The sequence below is a fragment of the Hordeum vulgare genome, chromosome 3H (assembly GCF_904849725.1).
Source record: "Hordeum vulgare subsp. vulgare chromosome 3H, MorexV3_pseudomolecules_assembly, whole genome shotgun sequence".
Classification (NCBI taxonomy): Eukaryota; Viridiplantae; Streptophyta; class Magnoliopsida; order Poales; family Poaceae; genus Hordeum; species Hordeum vulgare.
The window spans coordinates 197,940,768-197,963,872 of NC_058520.1; positions in this window are offsets into that span (position 1 = coordinate 197,940,768).

Here is a 23,105-nt window from a genome sequence, read left to right on the forward strand (position 1 = left end):
CCATGTAGTGGATGCACTAGAGCTCTAAGTGTATGAAAGGTCAAATGAAACTAAGTGGGTGTGCATCCAACTTGCTTGCTCATGAATACCTCGGGCATATGAGGAAGCCTATCATAGGAATATAGAGGCCAAGTTTTGTAACAAAAATCCCCACTAATATATGAAATTGACAAATCAAGAGACTATCTATATGAAGAACATGATGCTACATTGAAGCACAAGTGTGGAAAAAGGATAGCAACATTGCCCCTTCTCACTTTTTATCTCATTTAATTTTTTCTCTTCCTTTGTCTCCTTTTTCTTTATTTTTTCTGTTTTTTCTTTTTCTTGCTCGACTCCTTTGGCATGCCTTATTTTTTTATTTTTTGTCCAAAGTATCATCCCAACTTGTGCGGGAATCACAACCTCCATCGTTCTTTTGCTCACTGGGATTTTACCATCACGCGCCCCCGATTCAAATAACACAATATGATTTCATTTTAGAAATAAAAATGCTCAGACCTCATCACCATGCCATGATAAATATTTAGGTGAGAAGTAAATAACAAGTTTTAACACCGATTTATACTAACCAATGATCATGAACCTATATTATTTCACATTACTACCTCAATATAATTAAACCAAGCGTTTCTTCTTTGGTGAGATACATGCAAGTTTTTATTATATCCTCCTTGAATACATATCCTTTCTGGAGTCCTCTTATAACATATGCAAATTTCCATTCCTATTACTTAGAATCTTAAAAATATTAAGTGAAGCATGATAGTGCAAATATTTATTTAAAATATAACGGTGCTCTAAAGATATAAGTGAAGCACTAGAGCAACATCCTACCTCAAAAGATATAAGTGAAACACATAGAGTATTCTAACAAATTATGATGAAAACGTGTCTCTCTAAAATAAGCATGTGTCTAGAAAACACTAATTGTGCAATCTAAAAAAATCAAACTATAATACACAATGTTCCAAGTAAAACTCATATCATGTGATGAATAAAAATATAGATCCAAGTGACATACCAATAGATTTTAGATGAAATAGGGATGTCATTTCGGGCACCCCCAAGCTTAGACACTTAGGTATTCCTTCAATATTACCTTGGGTTGCCTTGGGAATCCCGAAGCTTGGGATCTTGCCTCTTCTTATTACTTCATTCATCATGATCTCACCCAAAACTTGAAAACTTTAGCACACAAAACTCAACAAAAACCTCATGAGATCCGTTAGTATAATAGGTAAATCATAAACTTTAGGTACTATTGTAAATTGATTAATATTTAATTATGGCATAAGGTTACTGTATTATAAGTTCTCCATGACTTATACCCCCCGATATAATCTATAACATCATTAAAACAAGCGAACTATGCAAGCAAAAAGAGAGTCTGTCTAAAATAAAACAGTGTGTAAGTGTAACGATCAGAACCAAAACCATAGTTTTGTAACTCCGAAAATTCTATTTGTTTTGGAAAACCTGGGCAATTTGTATATGAATATTGTGTAGAAAATTCAGATCAAAACGACATTTCACTAAAATCACAGAAATTATGCACGGTACGTAAAAGTTTTTTTATTTGCATAGGATCAATTCTATTATGTTCTAAATCATTCAAAAGTCTTTACTTGGCACAAACACAAATTAAAACATAAAAAACACAAATACAACAATATCAAAACTTAAGCCAAACCCAGTTCCTATGCATAGGCATTTTAGTTACGTTTTAAAATAAAAACGAAATAATAACTATTGGGTTGTCTCTCAACAAGCTATTTATTTATAGCTATTAAGATAGGCTTGAGATTTCACGGATGCTCACAAGAAAGATAATAGTTGAAACACAAAGAGAGCATTGTAAAACATGTAACCATCAAATTTAAGTCTAACCCAATTCCTATGCATAGTCATTTTATAAATAACAAAATTATCAAGGAAAGCCCCACATAGCATATGCACGTAAGAAGGCGGAAAAATAGCAATTTTAACACAAAGAGCGGTAATTGAGTAACAAGAAGATTTCTATGACCATATTTTCCTCACTCATAATAATTACATGTAGGATCATAATCAAACTTAAAATTATAGCTATCATATAAAATATTATCTTCATGATCCATATGCATAATTTTCTTATAATCTTCCAAGATAGTGGGATTAACATGAACTAAAGTCATGACCTCTGCAAACCCACTTTTATCAAAAATCTCATAAGATTGAACAGTGTCCGAATATGTGGGGTTATTTTTACACTCTTCCAAACCCACTTTCAATATTATGGCAAAAATATTAACAATAACATATTCATCATGAGGCTTAAATAAATTTTCAAGTAAAAAAGAAACATTATCACCCCAATCATGATCATTGCAATAAGTAGTGGACTTAACGAAATCAAAATTATCATCCCCAAGCTTGTAGCTTTGCATACCGTTAGCACAACTGACATTAATAGAATTTATAATAACATCATTGCAATCATTTTTGGGACTAACCTATTAAATCACTGCCCAATGCCAGTGGCTATTCTTTGCTTGTTTTCTTGTTTTCTTAGAAAATCAATACCTAACAGAGTCCAAACATGGCGAAACTTTTTGATGATTTTTTCTGGACCAGAAGGCACCCTAGAAGCTTTGGGGGACGACCAAAACCTACGAGGAGATGGCAAGACAACAGGGCATGCCCTGATGTCTTGTGGGCCCCTCGTGGCTTTGTCTGACCTAATTCCACTTGTACAAATTCTCTAATATCCCCCAAAACTCAAAGCAAGACCCCAAACAATATTTCAGCCACAACAAGTCTTTGTTCTTCCATGATCCCATTTGGAGGCCTTTTTTGTTACTTTGTGGGAGGGGGAATCAATCACGAAGGCTCATACGTCTTGAATGTATATAATTGTTTTATTGTTTCATGCTACTATATTATCAATCTTTTATGCTATATATGCAATAATATGCTATTTTATATCATTTTTGTGATTAACCTATTAACCTAGTGCCCAATGCTAGTTCCTATCTTTCTTGTGTTTTTGACCTTTGTAGAAAACCAATGCCAAACAGAGTCGAGACACGATGAAACTTTTTTGTAATTTTTTATGGAGCAAGTGGGACCAATGAAGCTTCCGGAGGAGTCTGCAAGCCGCATGAGGAGGTGACAAGCCTGGAGGGTGCGCCTATCAGCCTTGGTTCTCAACTGACGGAAATACTTACCCCTACTATATTACTTCACCCTTACTCTTTGGGGAAAAACCCAACGCGGCCTACAAGTAGCAGGAAGAATTTCTGGCACCGTTGTGAGGGAGACACCATCAAATTCTCAAGAGGTACCTACATACAAACTACCATTTACTTGCTCTACTTTTTATTTGCCTTTACTTGCTTTATTAGTCACATCAAAAAATATTATCTTGCTTGCAATAACTATGTTATCACACAAAAATAGAAAATAAAGATTTATGGATCCACTTAAAATTTTCTACTTAGATCATCTTTGATCCATTTGTGCTCGTGTTGAAACCCAAAATAGCTTAGATGAGGGAAAATCATTATATGAGCATGCTTATTTTGTGTGCCATCGGTTGTCTAAAAAACGGAGACACTTATGGAATCAAATGAATTTTTGCTATGCTATGCTTCAAATCTATATGAAATGTATGATTTTAATTGTTGCCATGAAAACCCTTAAAACACCTTTCGTGCCTATGTGAGTCTAGTGATAATGAAATCTTATCTTCTTATGCCAAGTTTTTATAGTTACAGTGATATCAAACAAATTGAAGGTGTAATAATCATGCACAATAGAATTTAGAGAAGACTAAATTACTTTCAATGAATAACCTAATCATGAACCCATAATTCACTTGTGTCACACACTGTGTTTGTACCACTTTGTCACATTATGTTTTGCAAAATATGGAACCAATTAAATTTTTTTGAGTGATTGTGATGACTGATTTGATTGCAACTTGCTTGTGTGCTTGATTCTGTTTTAATTCACCAAAACTATCTTCTCTCTAATAACTCCCCTCCTTGGCCCAAACCTTTCCAAATGATCATGCCATGTGTATTGGGTGAGAAACTATTTTTAATAAAATATTATTTCAACAAAAGGCACTTATTTATTTTTAAAGCTTCAAAACCCTTGAATTGGGATTTGCACTACAAGTCCTTGATTTAGGAGGGATGTTTTACCCCAAAGATTTTTCTTTGATTCTATTATTAAAATAACTTCCCAAAACCACAAAATACTCATTTTAAAATTTATTTTACTATTTTATTTAAACACCCTTTTTTGAGGCCAAAAATGGTATTTCATAGAGGAAAATTATTTTCTTACCTTAAAAGTATTTTAGAAAATTTAGGGAAACCCAGAGGACATATATTTTCCACATATATGAGTTTCAACACTTGGTCATGTTCAAAATATTGGGCAAAACTCCTCAAAACCCTTTTTGCCTATTCTAAGCTTTTAAAATATTTCCAAAGTAAATGTTCTCAATAAATCCCAGGAAAATTCTAGCCTATCCCACATGTTATATGAGGCGAACCTGCAAAGTTTCATCTCCATCCAAGTTGATTGAGTTCACCTAAGATACCCAAAACACTTCCTATCCAGAACCAAGCTATATCAACTTTACATTGCTAAGTTTTCCCTATTGTTCTCAAACTTTGCAGGAGTGATCCAGCCCCCAAATAAGGGGGACACACCAAGTTGTGCATTTGTGGGAGTTGGTTTAATCACCTTGATTCACAAAAAATCCGATTCTTCCCATTTCTAGGGTTTTCGATGCCTACATTGCCAACCTTGCTCAAATGAGCTCAAACTTGGTGAATCCTACTATTGTGTCCATCATTTAATCATGTTAAGTCTCGCAACATTTGGTGAGGTTTATCTTGCTCAAACTAGCATCAAACATCTTTTGGTGATTTAGTAAAACAGCCACTTTCACCCATTCTACCTTCTTCCCTCACTCCAAACTTTTATCACAAGTATGTTGTTCAGCCCCACATCTGCAGCCAAGAGCCCCAGCTCTAATTCAATGAGAGGAGGACAAAATATTCAATTCCTTTTCTGGTTCACCCACACGTTGTCTGGCCTTGAGTGCCTCGACGATCGGTGCCAGCGCGACGTCAGGCCCCTCCTCTCTTCCTTTCTCCTCCCCTGGCGACGCGTGGCCACGCCCACCCGAAGCGGTCAGGTGGGGCTTGCCACCGCGATGCGCCGGGTACCAGCCCTGCTCCCCTCAATCCCTTTTTGGGTGTAAACCACACCCATGAAGAACATAGGCTCATTCTTGAGCCTTCTGTCCTCCTCTAGCCGTTGCCACGGCCTCGGTGACGCACCACCTTTTTGTGGACCGCACCCCGCCTATATAAAGGCCAGCCTGGCCTCTCTCCCCCTCTGGAACCTTTCTCTCACATCCAATCGACCAACCTATCACCCTGGTTGAGCTCCCCGAGCATGAGTGCTCGAGATCGACCGGGGCGCCGCCGCGTCGGGGCTCTATGGATCTAGGGACACAAGCCCGCTTCGGCCCCCATTTCTCCTCCATCGTGACCGTAGAAAGCCCCAGCCACATGTCCACCTCTCCCCCGCTCCTTTTTCTTCGCTGAACATCGGCACCAACCACATCCCGACGCCCTCCATCGCATCCTCCTCGCCACCGGCGACTCCGGCCACCTCAACCACTCCCTCGACCTCCATCCGGACGGCGATAGTGCGAGGAGTCTGTTCCTGCGCTCACCTTCTCTCTCCATGGACGGAGCCGACACGAGTGAGCTCCTCCCCTTCTATCCCGAGGTAGAAGACAACCCCGACAAGGGGACCCCACCTGTTGGCCTGTGCCTCACACTCTCTCCCTCTCCCAGTCGCTGACCACACGACCCCGCGTGTCAGGTTCAAACCTGACGGCGTGCGTGCTTGGGCTGGCTGGCTGGGCCGGCCCAGCTGCTGGCCGAGGGTGCTATGACCCTTTTCTTTTTTTCTTATTTTCTGGCATTTGCCAAATATTCCATAGGGAAAACTAATCCTCCAAATACAATTATTTTTCCACCATAAATCTTCTAAAAATTTGTAGTATTTAATAACACTACTTGTGTAATTTTTACAAAAACTTTTATACATGGGTTTATTTTAAAACCTAGTTTTAATTATTTTTAACCTCTGTTAAAATAGATTTCAAAACCTTTTTCACTCCAAAACCAGAGACAAATATTGTTAGATGTGAAGTTAGTATTTTACAAAGTAGGGTAACATTTTAGGAGTGAGTTATGTGTTCTATTCTTGTCGTGGTCCTTATTATTGCTATTACTATCACGAGGATAGATCACGTGGACGACGAAGGAGTTGGACCCGAAGACTTTGAAGACCCCGGAGACTTTGTTGACCAAGGCAAGCAGCCCTTTGACCATGCCTAAGAAACTTTTATTTGCATGTCATATGGTACCTTACTTATGCATAAATTCATGTTGGATCGGAGATCCCCTTGTTGGGTTGTCCCCGAAGAACACCTCGTTGGAACCTGCATTTGGGCATGACCCTACGACCTATGAGGGTTGTGCATGTGGGAGATAGTTAGTTGCTAGTACTTGCTACACAAATAGGGATGTGAATATGCATGGTGACGATGGAGGGAGTGTTTACAAAGACTTTTTCAAAAAACCCGTGGGTGCCACTAATGCCCGAGGGTGATGGTGTTGAGATGGTTGACCACTTGATAAAGGAGTGGTGTACCAAGAAAGGTTTTATGTGTGTGGTTTAGGAAACGGGGTTAGATTTAAGATTTGTCGACTGTCCCAACCTTACATGTGCGACCATAATACCCCTTATGGGACGGGGCTTTGTTGACTATTTTGGTCGATACTAGCACAGAGCCCACATTACTAGTGGCAGGAGTGACGTGGTCACTCTCAAGACGGGGTCATGCTAGGTAAGGCAACTATGTTGTTTTTATAGGTTTCGGGCACACCGTTGGTCCGTGCATGGATGATACGATCTAGAGCGAGGCTCGTATGATGTACATCATGTGGGCTGTGTGACAAACGAGTGGACTCTTTGTTCAGTGTTGCCGGGGGAAAGGCATTGTTCGGGTGCTTACCTCGGGTATGTAATATACCGCGAGTCGTGGATGACACGAAAGTTCCCCGAGTCTCGTGGGTACATCGTGCAACCTCTGTAGAGTGTATAACTATCTGAATAGTCATGTCCACGGTTAAGGACAGTTGGGTAATCATGCCTAAACTATGTCTAGTTGTTTCCGCATAAACCAAGTGTGTGTGTGTGTGTGGCGGGGGGGGGGGGAGTATGAGAAAAAGGTGGTGACTGATACGTCTCCAACATATCTATAATTTTTTATTGTTCCATGCTATTATATTATATGTTTTGGATGTTTTATATGCATTTATATAATGTTTTATATTATTTTTGGGACTAACCTATTAATCTAGAGCCTAGTGCCAATTTCTGTTTTTTCCACGTTTTTAAATATTGCAGATAAGGAATATTAAACGGAGTCCAAACCGAATAAAATCTCCAAAAAGATTTTTCTGGACCAGAAGACATGCAATAGACTTGGAGTAGGGGCAAGGAAGTTGTTGGGAGGCCACAAGCCTGCAGGTCACGCCCTGGGGGTGGTCACGCCCCTGGCTTGTGAGCCCCATGTAGGTCTCCTAACCCTAATTCTTGCCTATAAATTCCCAAATATTTCAGAAACACAGAAAAGAGCAACGAGAATACTTCTACGCCGCCGGGAGCCTCTGTTCCCGAGAGATCCAATCGGGAGCCTTTTCCGATAATCTACCGGAGAGGGAATTGATCACGGAGCGCATCTACATCAACTCCATTGCCCCTTTGATGATGTGTGAGTAGTTCACCATAGACCTACAAGTCCATAGCTAGTAGCAGATGGCTTCTTCTCTCTCTTTGATCTTCAATACCATGTTCTTCATGATCTTCATGGGGATCTATCCGATGTAATACTATTTTGCGGTGTGTTTGTTGAGATCCGATGAATTGTGAATTTATGTTCAGATTATCCGTGAATATTATTTGAGTTTCTTCTGAATTCTTATATGCATGATTTCATATCTTTGCAAGTCTCTTCAAATCATTTGTTTGGTTTGGCCAACTAGATTGGTAATTCTTGCAATGGGAGAAGTGCTTAGTTTTGGGTTCAATCTTGCGGTGTCCTCACCCAGTTATAGTTGGGGTAGTGAGGCATGTATTGTATTGTTGCCATCAAGGGTAAAAATATGGGGTTTTCATCATATTGCTTGAGTTTATCCCTCTACATCATGCCATCTTACTTAATGCGTTACTCTGTTCTTCATGAACTTAATACTCTAGATGGAGGTAGGAGTCGATCGATGTGTGGAGTAATATTAGTAGATGTAGAATTGTTTCGGTCTACTTGATATGGACGTGTTGCATATACGCATAATCATTGCATTGGATATCTTCATAATTATTTGTTTTTCTATCAATTGCTCAACAGTAATATGTTCACCCACCATATTGTTTTCCTTTATGAGAGAAGCCTCTAGTGAAACCTATGGCCCTCGGGTCTATTTTGCTTATTATATTTTCAGATCTATAAACCAAAAATACCAAAAATACTTTGCTGCAATTTATTTACTTTAGTTTTACTTTCAGATCTATCAATATTTTATATATATCTCTATCAGATCTCATCCTTGCAAATAACTCTGAAGGGATTGACAACCCCTTTATAACGTTGGGTGCAAGTGTTTGATTATTTGTGTAGGTACTACTATTGGAGTCTCGCTTGTTCCTCTTACTGGATTGATACCTTAGTTCTCAACAAACTAAGCGAAATACTTATCTACTTCGCTGCATCAGCCTTTCCTCTTCAAGGGAAAACCAACGCAAGCTCAAGAGGTAGCAGTGACATGGGAAAGATGATGCTTGAGCTAAGTCAAGTGACTTGGCATGATGGGTGGACATGGGATGTTCGACCCTCAGTTGATATTGATATCTATAACCCGTCCATTGGGTTACCACTATGCCTTGTGGTGCATGTCACCCAAGAATTTGATCATGTTGTTACACTAGGGAAAACCTGCTTTCTGCAAAATCAACAAACTAGTATTATGCCATACTTTATTATTGCCTTGTTCCACATCATGGTTTCCGTGCGAGTACATTCAAAGTACTCATTGGCTTGCCACTGGTTATTTAATTGGCCAGGCATGGAAGAACCGGAGTTTGGAGAAGAGTTCATCACAAACTAACACGCGATCTAGGACGCTCCCCAGTCCGAATGCATGTAGGTTAAGGCAGATGGCATGGGTTCACGCTATCAACCAAGTTATCCCCACTCAGTTGTGTGTTGGTGTGTCAGCCTTCGAGGCCATATTTATGTAATTACTTGGCCCTAATGGCCCTATTTGTATCAGACGTTATGTATGGATGTAAGACTCTTGTTATTTAGTATCTGTGTGTTTAGTGAGCATTGATCTTTGGGATTACTATACACGTGCATTTAGTGATCTTGACTTACAAGTCGGGGTCCCAACAGAGCTGGTATCACAACCATCCTGACTGTAGGAAACCTTAGATAGCATGGACGTCAGATGGGACAAAACCCCTTTCAAAAGCTACACCTAACCTTTACACTTAGGGTTTTCTGCATTCCTCACCTCTTCCACTATACCATTCAAACCCCTTTTACTAACACCTCTTCCTAAACCTTGTAGATGGCCGTCGTACCCTAGAGCCTCCTAGAATACGACTTTCCCCTACTCGTGGAGGAAAGCCTGGAGAAGTGTCGGGTTCGCCGATTACCAGTTTTCCTCTACCATGAACACTGGGTAAATGCCAACACGAAGGAGTATCACGTCGATGTGGTCGTGAAGTAAAATGACTCCCCGACCAGTTGGTTCTTTGAAGGACCACAGATGGAGACTCTGGTGTTAGCAGTTGAGACAGCGGTGCGGAAGGCGCTCATCCACCTTCACAACATCATTCCTGAGATGGCCAACGAACCGACTACCCATTACTTACCTTCCGTTAAGGATGAGGTTTGCGGGAGTTGGGCGTTGACTCCATCCCCGGAGGAAGGAGCACCGCTCAGGTTCCATACCTACTTCAGCCTCTCCACCGACAGTCTGGCTCACAACCTGATCAAGGAGTGAGTGAAGCTCCACGAGGAACTTCGCCACGTCCGCAAGCTACCCCGTCAAGCGAAGATGAAGATAGGCAGGATCAAGAAGGATGGAGACCCCGAGGAGCAACCTGCCGTTGTATACAGAGGAAGGATACCACCGCCTAAGGACACCTCCATTCAGAGTCATCGCACGAGTGCCAATGAGTATCGCGACCTCTTTACTGCTCCATCGGTGAAGCATCGTCGGGATGGACCTCCTCGTTCTGCGACACAATCGACAGGAGACGGTTCCCGCACGGATGATGACCAGGAGGAAGACCCACAAGAACGTGAGTACGAAACCGAGCACTCCACTACTTGAGTCCGAGAACCCCTAGGGTAGGACAAGCTATGAACCCCTCATGCCAAGTCAAGTCCGTGTAATGGTTCAAATGAAACCATGTGTGCTTGTTGTTTGCTTTTCTGTTTGTGTCTCGATGCAAGCCGCTCTTTTGCCTTAGGCAGCATGTAAATGGCTACATCACTTATCTTACTTAATGCTTATTTGCTGGGTCTTTTATCCCTTTTGTTTGACACGCTTGCACCGTACCACCCCTCCCCTATTTAGGCATGTTCCCCTCTTGTGTTGTTCGCTTCGTCTATTCCAGTTGTTGACTTGGCTACTCCAAACAAGATGGCGACTGCTACTCGCGCCAGCACTTTTGACAACCCTAGCACTGGCAACTCTAGCCAGCATCCAGGAGCGGGTGCGTCTGCTCAAGCTGGAGTTCACCAGAAGCAGCCACAAGGCGGCATTCCCCCGCCACCGTCTCTTCCGGAGAACCTGACCATGGCTTAGTTTCTCCAAGCTCTCCGGGAGGAATGCCAAGCCAACAATGCCGCTATCCAGCAGATGGCTCAGGTCCTTGGAAATAACCCGCAACAGGGCTGGAACGGCAATGGTTGCTCCACTCTGTCGGATATCATGAGGACTCCCCCCGACCTTCACCGAGACAACCGAGCCTTTGGATGCAGATGAGTAGATCCGCACCATCGAGGACCTCCTTGCACTGGTCAACTTCAATGAGGATTGTGAGAAGGTTCTTTATGCCTCTCATTGTCTCGGAGGTACCGCCAAGGCTTGGTGGGACCGATTCAAGGTCATGCAAGGCGAGCATGCTACCACCTGGGATGAGTTTAAGCAAGGATTCCATATTGCCCACATTCCCTCTGGGATGATGGCTATCAAGAAGCGAGAATTTCACGCGCTAAAGCAAGGAAGTGGCTCAGTTAAGGAGTACCTGCAGAAGTTTAACCTCTTATCAAGGTACGCACCTCATGATGTCAGCACTTAGGCCGCCAAGATAGAACATTTCATGGAAGGGCTTCAGCAGTCGCTGCAATACCAACTTTTTGTGTGTGACTGTCGAACCTTCTTCGATCTGGTGAACAAGGACCTCATGCTTGAATATAAGCGTCGTGCTATGGAAGACATGTGCAAGCGCAAGCTAATCAACATCGATGGTTCCAGCAACTAGAAGACTCGCCCCTTGCAATCAGCCACGTCAAGGCCAAGCTATCAGCCTCGGCACCCCAAGACTCCTACACCTCGATCGAGCTACGAGCCTCATCCGTATGCCAACTCCAAGTGTCGGTGGTGCGATGTCGACATCTATGAGAATCCACGTGAAACCCTTGTGATCGTAGGGCGGGAGAGGTGACGCCAAGGGCAGAGCTAACGATCAGCACCTGGCAAGCCTTTTTACCCAGGTTCGGGCCGCTTACGCGTAAAACCCTACGTCCTGCTTGTCTAGTTGTATTAAGTGTTTTGTTGTTGATTGTTACAGTGACTGTTGATAACCTTCTTCTGGGCCAATGTCCAAAGAGTCTAACCCCTTATGAATGAGCTAAGGGCCTCCTTTTATAGGCAAATGGCTCACCTACAGTGCTCGGTGGTAGGTTCACGAGAAGTTAAAGTGAACCTAGGGCGGTGCTTATCCATATACCGCTGTCAGGTGCATTAAATGCACGTCTTGTCCTTGCCAACGATGTGCTGGTGAAGACACATATCCAGGTGTTTCGACACCTAGATGCTGCGCTGGCGCATGCGGAATGTGCTCGAACTTGGGGGCGGTGGCACTGTGGCAAGGGCGGTCGCCCTGCAATGCCTAGCCCTGTCATCCCGGCAAGGGAGCTTGCCGGGGCCTTGGGTCCTTGTCCCGGCAAGGGAGGCTTGCCGAGGTTTTGTATTTGGTGAGTTCATCACGCCCACCAAATGAGCGTGGCCTTGGTTATCTTCCCGACAAGGCAGGCTTGCCGAGGCCTTGGTAATCTTGGGGGTTGTATCTTGTCTGCGTCCTACCATGCCCTGCCGGCAGGGGCTCTTTGCGCCCGTGCACAACCATGGGGCACTAGGGACCCCAGTCTTTAGTGCGTCGACAGGAGCCCCCGGGCCTGGGCCACACGCGCGCGTGAAGCATTGTTGGGCCAGGCCCAAAGAGGTGCACGGGCCTTCGTGGCTGGATCTTGCCGGCGGTTGCTTTTCCCCATATTGAACGCACGGAGTGGGGAGTCGTGCGCGTAGTGGCCTAGGCGGCTGCGAGCATGGGGAACCGTTGGTTGAGTAGGCAAAGGGTCGGCCCGCGTCCCCATAAGAGGGGGAAACACGAGCTCTCCTCGCCCACAGTTCTCGGTCCTTTTCCAATCTCAAACGCCGCCGCTGTCGCCACCCTCAGCTAAAGGTTCCCCACGCCTCCCTTTCCTCCCTGAGGTTCCGCTTCGGGCGACACCGTCCATCTTCCGCCGTCGCTATGCTGCCGAAGGCCTCCAGGGGAAAGGGAGCTACCATGGAGAAGGATTTGGCGAGGCTGCGGAATAAGTATGCTACTTCCCCAAGGGTGTGGATATGGCCACTTTGAGGAGCCGCTACCAGGTTATGTGGGTTGTCGAGACGAAGGCGCATCCGGCCACCCACGTGCTCCCCGGGACGGGAAGCAGGGGGCTGAACTAGTTCCCCTTCTTCGCCGATTACTTCTTTTGCGGGCTTTGCCCGCCATTCTCAGAGTTCTTCGTCGACCTCATGCACACCTATGGCTTCCGCCTCCTTGATGTCTACTACGCAACCTTCTCCTTGTAGACGTTGTTGGGCCTCCAAGTGCAGAGGTTTGTAGGACAGTAGCAATTTCCCTTCAAGTGGGTGACCCAAGGTTTATCAATCCGTGGGAGGCGTAGGATGAAGATGGTCTCTCTCAAGCAACCCTGCAACCAAATAACAAAGAGTCTCTTGTGTCCCCAACACACCCAATACAATGGTAAATTGTATAGGTGCACAAGTTCGGCGAAGAGATGGTGATACAAGTGCAATAAGGATGGTAGATATAGGTTTTTGTAATCTGAAATTACAAAAATAGCAAGGTATCTAGTAACAAAAGTGAGCACGAACGGTATTGCATGACGTGGAAACAAGGTCTAGGGTTCATACTTTCACTAGTGAAGTTCTCTCAACAGTGATAACATAATTGGATCATATAACTAGCCCTCAACATGCAACAAAGAGTCACTCTAAAGTCACTCATAGCGGAGAACAAACGAAGAGATTATTGTCGGGTACGAAACCACCACAAAGTTATTCTTTCTGATCGATCTATTCAAGAGTCCGTAGTAAAATAGCACGAAGCTATTATTTCCGTTCAATCTTTCATAGAGTTCGTACTAGAATAACACCTTAAGATACATATAAACCAAGACCCTAATGTCACCTAGATACTCCATTGTCACCTCAAGTATCCGTGGGCAGGATTATACGATATGCATCACATAATCTCAGAATCATCTATTCAACCAAGACATGGAACTTCAAAGAGTGCCCCAAAGTTTCTACCGGAGAGTCAAAACGTGTGCCAACCCCTATGCATAGGTTCCCAATGTCACGAACCCGCAAGTTGATCACCAAAACATACATCGAGTACTCACATGAATCAAACGTGTGCCAACCCATATGCATAGGTTCCCAATGTCACAAACCCGCAAGTTGATCACCGCAGATAGACACGTGCAAGACATACATCAAGTGTTCTCAAAGACTCAATCCGATAAGATCACTTCAAAGGGGAAACTCAATTCATTATAAGAAGGGAGACGGGGAAGAACACCATAAGATCCAAGTATAGTAGCAAAGCCCACGGTGCATCGAGATCAATACGTCTCAAGAACACGAGAGAGAGAGATCAAACACATAGCTACTGGTACATACCCTCATCCCCGAGGGAGAACTACTCCCTCCTCGTCATGGAGATCGCCGACATGATGAAGGTGGCCACTGGAGATGGATTCCCCCTCCGGCAGGGTGCCGGAACGGGCTCCAGATTGGTTTTTGGCGGCTATAGAGGCTTGCGGCGGCGGAACTCCTGATCTAGGTTTCTTTCTCGGGGTTTCTGAATTTATAGGAATTTATGGCAGTGGAATTGCGTCAGTTGGGCCAACGAGGAGGTCACAAGCCTCCACGGTGCGGCCTGGGGGGGGGGGGGGGTGGCCGCACCGTGAGGGCTTGTGACTCCCTCGTGGCTCTTCTGGCCTTCTTCCAAAGCTTCGGGGGTCTCTTTTGGTCCAAATAAAATCATCGTAAAGTTTCATTCCATTTGGACTCCATCTGAAAAAGGGTCAAAAACACGGAAAAAACAGAAACTAGCACTTGGCACTGAGTTAATAGGTTAGTCCCAAAATGATATAAAATAGCATATTCATGCATATAAAACATCCAAAGAAGACAATATAATAGCATGGAACCATCAAAAATTATAGATACGTTGGAGACGTATCACTCCTCGCCTTCACGCCGAACGCGGTGACGTGCATGTCCACCTTCATGCACCTCTGCGAGAACTTCATCGGGATCACTCCCAACACAGCCTCTTCCGCCACTACTTTATCCCTCGCATCCAGGGTGGGGAGGCCCTTTCAGGCTCCATTGCCTGGGTCCCAAGGACCGGGTGCAAGGAAGCGTACCCGGGAGGTACCCTCCGCGAGAAGTGGGACGAGTGGTAGGGGAAATGGTGTTGGATTCGTCAGGAGGGGTACCTGCCCTGTTGCGAGCCCAGGACCTCCAGGATTGGGTCCCGGGGAGAGGGCTAGAGCGATCTGTCCCCCGACGATGATAAGCTGGCCATCGCCACCACCAGGATCCCGCGCCCCAGGGCCACGGGGTTGACGATGGACATGGTGGCCGCCGATTTCGTCCGCACGCACATCGCCCCCTCCAGTACAGGGGGAGGCCGGCTTCGACCTTTGTGAACGCGACGGATGTCATGCGGCTGCGACCGGGGGCAGACAACAATCTGACGGCCATGGAACATGGGTACTTTTGTCAGAAGTTGTTCAGCTCTGAGGTGAAGATCCGGCTACCACGGGGGGAGGGGGGGTCTTTCCATTGTGCAACAACTCGGCCCTGAGCAGTCTCACGACAATGATGCCGGATTGCGATGCTCACGGCGTGGTCACGACCTGGCTAGAGCCCGTGGTGGAGGTAGTCTCGTCTTTCTTCGACGGATTGTCGGAGGTCTCCATTTGAGAGGAAACCGGCCTCGTACGCGAGAGCACCGCTGATGAAGAAGCGCACATCACCCGCCGGGTGGAGGAGCATACCCTCGCCCTCGAGGCTGGGGACATGGGCTTCCACGACAGAGAAGCGGTTAGTGAAGAGGTGCCGCCGCAAGCAGAGTTTGCCGAGGGGGCCGCCTAGAGGAACGGGCGCCCGTCGTCAGGGCGCAGGAGGTGGGGGAGGAGAAGGAGGAGTGCTTGGCTCACAGGCAACCCAAGCGAGTCCTCTGCCGCGTCGGCTCCAACATCCCGATCTGCCAAGGTCCGCCTACCGCACCTGCCAAGCGTTCGAGGGCAGCGCCCCCCTTAGCGAGCGCCGCGACGGAAGTGGATTATGATATCTCGACTGTGAGTTTGGAGGAGGAGGACGACGAGTAAGAGTTCGATCTCCCGTCTCCCCCTCATCCTTGCTCGTTTGGTGCTTTTGCTGACTTGATGCTGCCGTCTACCCACAGGGACACCGAGACGTTGGCACAAAGGTTGTCGAAGAGGGCCAAGGTGTCAGCCACCGGCGAGCCGTCGGCGAGAGCGGACACATCGGCTGGTGGGGTGCCCCCGGCAAGCCACAAGCGGCCAGCTGAAGGCGATCCCTTGGTGGATGCCGATGCGTCAGCCGGTGATGGGCCCCGGCAGGCGCCACGGAGCCAAACAGCGACAACCCCTTGGCGGATGTTTCGGAGGCTTCGCCGGCGCCTCCGGCCACTCCCGTAGCCAGCCCCGGCAAAGCCCCCAGCGTGCATCGCCTGAGCCTGCGGAGCTCGAGGACAAGCCCCCGGCAATGTACTATATCGGGGAGGGGACAATTACCGTCCACCAGCAAGAGGAAGGTGAGCGTCTGTCCAAAAGCAGTCACAAGTTGGGACTTGATTCTTCTTCTTAATTAATTCGTCTGATCTTGATTATTTCTCTTCTCTTCCTGTCCCACAGATCCTTCTCCCGCGGAGGAGATGGACGTTGACGCCGTGGTTACAGAGGTTGCCTGCGAGGCGGCAGCTGAAGCCTCCGACGCCATGGCGCGCGAGGCCACCCACGAGGAGCGGGAGCAGGAGGAGGATATCTAGGAGCCTATAGAGGGATCCATCTAGGGGCTGGGGGCGCGTCCTGACGACCCTTCGCTTGCCGGGGCGAGGAATCCCAGCCCGCCTTAGGAGAGGCGGGCCACGGTCAGCCTCCGAGGCCCGAGTATGTCCCGGGCAGCGCGTACCTCCGCGTCGGCGGGGAGACGTTCGTCGTCCTGCCGGGGGCGGAGCGATCGAGGGTCTTGGTGGAGGGGGAGAGCGTTGACGCGGAGCTTTCCGCCGGTCTTGGTCCCGACGCCTCGGTGGGGTTGGGAGCCAGCGGTGAAAAACTCAACGAGGAGCAGCTCTTCCTGTCCATGAGGGACCATGTCGGCCAGCTCCAAGCCTTGTATCGCGCCAGGAGGGAGAAATTGGACTCCCGGGAGGCGGTCATTAAGGCGTCGGAGGAGGCGTTTGAGAAGCGTTTTGAAAAAACGCGGGCTCACTTCGACGAGGCCTACAAGGCGCTGCAGAACGAGCGCGAGAAGCTGAAGGCCGAGGACCAAGCGCTCAACCTTCGGTTGGATGACGTCCAGAAGGAGGAGGAAGAGTCTCGGCGTCGAACTTCAGCCGAGGAAGCCCGCCTCACCAACATCCAGATCGGCATAGAAGACCATGAGAAGGAGCTTGCCGCTCGCGAGCGCGCGTTCAGCGAGTGGCTCCGTGCCAAGGACGAGGAGGTCAAGAAACTGGTGGCGCAGCGTACTCAGGAGCTCGCAGGCCAATTCAAGAGCGACCTCGATGCTCAGGCATTGGAGTATGTCGGCAAGGTCCAGGAGGCCGCCGACCGAACGTCTGCTGCCAAGGTTGCCAAGGATGGGCTACCCGGGATGGTGAAATAGCTCGACGAAGAGCTTGATGGCCTCCGTGACGGGGTATTGATGCTCTCTTCTGCGAAGGACAAGGCCCTTGCCAACTTGAGGGACGCTGGGGATGGTGCGACTTACAAGGCCACCCAGCTCTGTAGCGCTGATATGTCTCCATCGTATCTACTTTTCCAAACTCTTTTGCCCTTGTTTTGGACTCTAATTTGCATGATTTGAATGGAACTAACCTGGACTGACGTTGTTTTCAGCAGAATTGCCTTGGTGTTATTTTTGTGCAGAAATCAAAGTTCTCCAAACGTCCTGAAAATTTACGGGGAGCATTTTTGGAAAATATGAAAAATATCTGCGCCAAGATCCACCTAAGGGGGTGGGCCAGTGGGCCACAAGCCCTGGCTCCGCCACCACCCCCTCGTGGCGGTGGGCAGGCTTGTGGGGCCCACACGGCTCTGCTGTCCGCAACCTCAGGTCTATATGTTCACTTCCGTCCCAGAAAAAAATAAAAAGAGAAGTTTTCGTCGCGTTTGCGATACGGAGGCTCCGCCACAACCTGTTCTTCATCTGGAGGACAGATCTGGAGTCCGTCTTGGGCTCCGGAGAGGGGAAATCGTCGCCATCGTCATCATCAACCTTCTTCCCTGTCCAATTCCATGAAGCTCTTCATCGTTTGTGAGTAATCTATTCGTAGGCTCGCTGGGCGGTGATGAGTAGGATGAGATCTATCATGTAATCAAGTTAGTTTCGATGGGGATTAATCCCTAGTATCCACTATGTTCTGAGATTGATGTTGCTACTACTTTGCCATGCTTAATGCTTGTCACTAGGGCCCGAGTGCCATGATTTCAGATCTGAAATTATTATGTTGTCACCAATATATGTGTGTTTTTGATCCGATCTTGCAAGTTGTAATTACCTACTATGTGTTATGATCCGGCAACCCCGGAGTGACAATAACCGGAACCACTCCTGGTGATGACCATAGTTTGAGGAGTTCATGTGTTCACCAAGTGCTAATGCGTTGGTCCAGTTCTTTATTAAAAGGAGAACCTTAATATCCCGTAGTTTCCTTTTGGACCCCGCTGCCACGGGAGGGATGGACAATAGATGTCATGCAAGTTCTTTTCCCTAAGCACGTATGACGACACACGGAATGCATGCCTACATCACATTGACGAACGTGAGCTAGCCACATATCTCTCCGTGTTATAACTGTTGCATGATGAATATCATCCAGACAAATCACCGACCCATTGCCTACGAGTTTGTCCTACTGCTGTTGTTACTACTGTTGCTGCTGCTGTTACTTGTCTTGCTCTGCTGCTGTTACTACTGTTGCTGCTGCTGTTACTTGTCTTGCTCTGCTGCTACTGTTGCTACTACCGTCGCTTGCAACTGTTGCTAGTTGCTACTGTTGTCACTACTGCTGTTCCTTGCCACTGCCGTTACTCGCTACTTTGCTGTTACTACTTTGCTTGCAGATACTAATATTTCAGGTGTGGTTGAATCTGATAAATTCAGCTACTAATACTCGAGAGTATCCTCTCACCTCCTGTTTGGCGAATCAACAAATTTGGGTTGAATACTCTACCCTCGAAAACTGCTATGATCCCACGCGCTGGTGGGCCATCAACAACATTCTTCTAGTTTCGATTGCCGGAGAGTGCTAGCAGCATTCTTCTGGTGTCGTTGCAAGGGAAGGTCTGCTGTTACGGAGTCAGCATTTTTCTGGCACCGTTGCCGGGGAAGCACAACTGACATCAACATTTTTCTAGCGCCGTTGCCGGGGAGATATTGCTATATTCTCCGAGTTACTTGGGATTTATATCTGCTGATCACTATGAAGAATCTGAAGGATCCAAAGACCAAAGTCTTGCCCTCAACTACGAGGGGAGGTAAGGAATTGCCATCTAGCTCTGCACTTGATTCACCTTCAGTTATGAGTAAGTTTGCGACATCACGTCCTGCTAGAAATATTGATATGTCGCCTGTGCTTGATGATGCTTGTGATACTAGTGCTAGAGATGCTATGCTTGATACTATGCCTGATATTGCTAGAGATGCTATGCTTGATACTGCTAGAGATGCTATGCCTAATACCGCTTTGCCTGATGATGCTAGAGATGCTATTTTGCCTGATGATGCTATGCTTGAAACTGCTAGAGATGCTACTTTGCCTGATGTTCCACTGGGGTTATTCCTTGATGCTCATATTGCTAGAGTTACTGCCAATGCTCGTGATGCTTCTGAAACTGCCGATACTATTGAGATAGAACCTGCTTTTGCTCCTGTTAGATCTAGCTCTCCTAGATATGAATTGCCTGATATACCTGAGGGTTACGTTATGGAGGGAGAGATAGCTGAGGATTTTCTTGCGTGTAAGGATGCCTATGACGCTGAGAAATTACTTGTCAGGTGGAAGGAAAGATCTTTGAAAGCTAGGATGAAATACGACCCAAAGTTTGCCACTTCACCTATCTTTATCACCGATAAGGATTATGAATTCTCTGTCGACGCTGAGATAATCTCTCTAGTCGAATCTGATGCTTTTCACGGTTATGAGTCTGAGACAGTCGTAGCCCATCTTGCCAAACTACATGATATAGCCACCCTTTTCACTAATGAGTAGAAGATCCACCACTACTATATCCTTAAGCTGTTTCCTTTCTCTTTAAAGGATGACGCTAAAGCCTGGTTCACCTCTCTTGCTCCTGCATGTGTGAGTAGTCCCCAGGATATGGTCTATTACTTCTGTGAGAAATATTTCCCTGCCCATAAGAAGCAAGCTGCCTTGCAGGAAATATACAACTTTGCTCAACTCCAAGAAGAGAGTCTTCCACAAGGTTGAGGGAGGCTCATCCAGCTACAGAATGATTTGCCTGATCACCCTCTTAAGAAGAACGAGATACTTGATATCCTCTATAACGGACTTACCGATGCCTCTAGAGACCACCTAGACAGTTGTGTCGGTTGTGTTTTTAGGGAACGAACTGTAGAACAAGCTGAGACCCTACTGAATAACATGTTGATCAACGATAATGCTTGGACTATTCCCGAACCACCTCCTAAGCCAACTCCAAAGAAAAGAGGTATTCTACTCCTCAGTCCCGAAGATATGCAAGAAGCCAAGAAATCTATGCAAGAGAAAGGCATTAGATCTAAAGATGTCCAAAATCTACCACCTATCGAAGAGATCCATGGTCTCGATAACCCGATACAGGTAGTAGAAGTGAATTATCTGCGTAGGTTTGATGAGAGTGATATTCCTTTTGATAAACCTGCTAGCCTATGCTTTGATGAATTTGACAACTTTGTTGCCAAACAACAGAGTTTCAATGATTATGTTAGCAGACACTTGGGACAAAGTACTCGTATGCTTAGCCATTTAAGTGCTTGTGTAGACAGAAATGTCAATGATCTGAAGTTTCTGAGTAAACATGCCTCTATGGTTACTACTCAGGTAGAACAAGTACTTAAAGCTCAGAATGACCTGCTCAATGAATTAAATGACAACTCTGTCAGAATCATTACTAGAGGAGGCAAAATGACTCAGGAACCTTTGTATCTTGAAGGTCATCCTAAGAGAATTGATCAAGATTCTCAAGGAATCAATGCTGATACACCCAGTCATCCTAAGGAGAAGAAGAAGGATGATAGAAACCTACATGCCAGTTCACCAAATACTGTCACACCTGAAGAACCTAATGATACTTCTGCGTCTGATGCAGAAACACAATCTGGTGATGAACATGAACCTGGTGACAATATGGACAATGATGTTCATAATAATGCTCAACCTAGCAAGGATGAGGATGTGGAGATTGAACCTACGGTTAATCCTGATAACCCACAACCTAAGAGATACGATAAGAATGACTTCACTGCTAGGAAGCATGGTAAAGAAAGGGAACCATGGGTTTAGAGATCTATGCCCTTTCCTCCTAAGCCATCCAAGAAAAAGGATGATGAAGATTTTGAGCGTTTCATTGAGATGATAAGACCCATCTTTCTGCAGATGCGGTTAACTGATATGCTCAAGATGTCTCCGTATGCCAAGTACATGAAAGATATCGTAACTAATAAACGGAAGATACTAGATCTTGAGATCTCCACCATGCTTGCCAACTACACTTTCAAAGGTGGAACTCCTAAGAAACTTGGTGATCTCGGAGTGCCCACTATACCTTGCTCCATTAAAGGAAACTACATAAGAACTGCCTTATGTGACCTTGAAGCCGGTGTTAGTGTTATGACACTCTCTCTTTATCGTAGACTTGAGTTGGACAAGTTGACACCCACTGAATTTTCTCTGCAAATGGCTGACAAATCAACTGCTTTCCCTATCGGCATTTGCGAGGATGTGCCTGTTGTGGTTGCTAACACCACTATCTTAACAGACTTTGTTATCTTGGATATTCCCGAGGACGATGCCATGGCTGTCATCCTCGGAAGACCCTTTTTAAACACTGCAGGGGCTGTTATAGATTGCAACAAAGGCAATGTCACTTTCCATGTCAACGGTAATGAGCACACAATGCACTTTCCGAAGAAACGATATCAAGTACATTGCATCAATGCTATCGAAAAGACTTCATCGATTCTTATTGGGAGCTTTGAATGCCCTATTCCTCGTGTTAAGATGACGTATGATTTGCTTGTTGGGGAGATACATATCCCCATTGAGGTGACTTAGTGGCTATTCAAAAATTCTCCGTTCTCTCTTGCGATTCGAGAAGGTTTTGTCATAAGAATTTGATCAACCGCATTGGCGGATTTCTTTCGATGACCATGAAACGGATGAATCAAAGAGTCACATACCTCTGTTTTAAGCTTTCATTTTCTTTTGCTTAGAAGAAAAATGATAGAATTAGTTTAGTTTTTCCTGTTTTCTGTTTTAGCGTCCCGGAGAAAAATACATGAAAAATAGAAGTTCTCCATGGTCTTGAAAATTTATTATGAATTTTTTTGGAATTTTTGAAAATTACTAGGCCTGAGAGCTGGCTTGGGGGCCAGACCAGTGGGCCACAAGCCCTGCCACCGCCACCCCCCTGGTGGCGGAGGGCAAGATTGTGGGGCCCACAGGGACCCCCTCCACTCATTCCATCTCCCAGCCTCTTCTTCCACCTCCAGAAAAAATTGTTTCGCAGCTCAAACCCGTGTTCTTGCTCATTTGGATGTGATTTTTGATCTCCTTGCTCAAAGCACCATTCTCCGAACCGTTTTGGGGAAATTACTCCTTGGTAAGTGACTGCTCCATTGGTCCAATTAGCTTTTGCTCTAGTGCTTTATCCTTCGCGTATTCTTGCTACCTTGGTGACCATGTTCTTGAGCTAGAAATGTAGATTTTAGCTGGTCCCAAGTAGTTTTAGCGCGTGATACGGTCTCTAGGCACTAGTTGGAGTAGTTGCTACAAGGTGTGGTGGGTCTTCATTCACTTTTCTCTTGAACTTCAAAAATTTCAGCAAAAAGAAATTATGTTCAGGAGGAAGTTTCATGGTGGTTCCTCAAGTAAGAAGGGTCCTCGTCTTT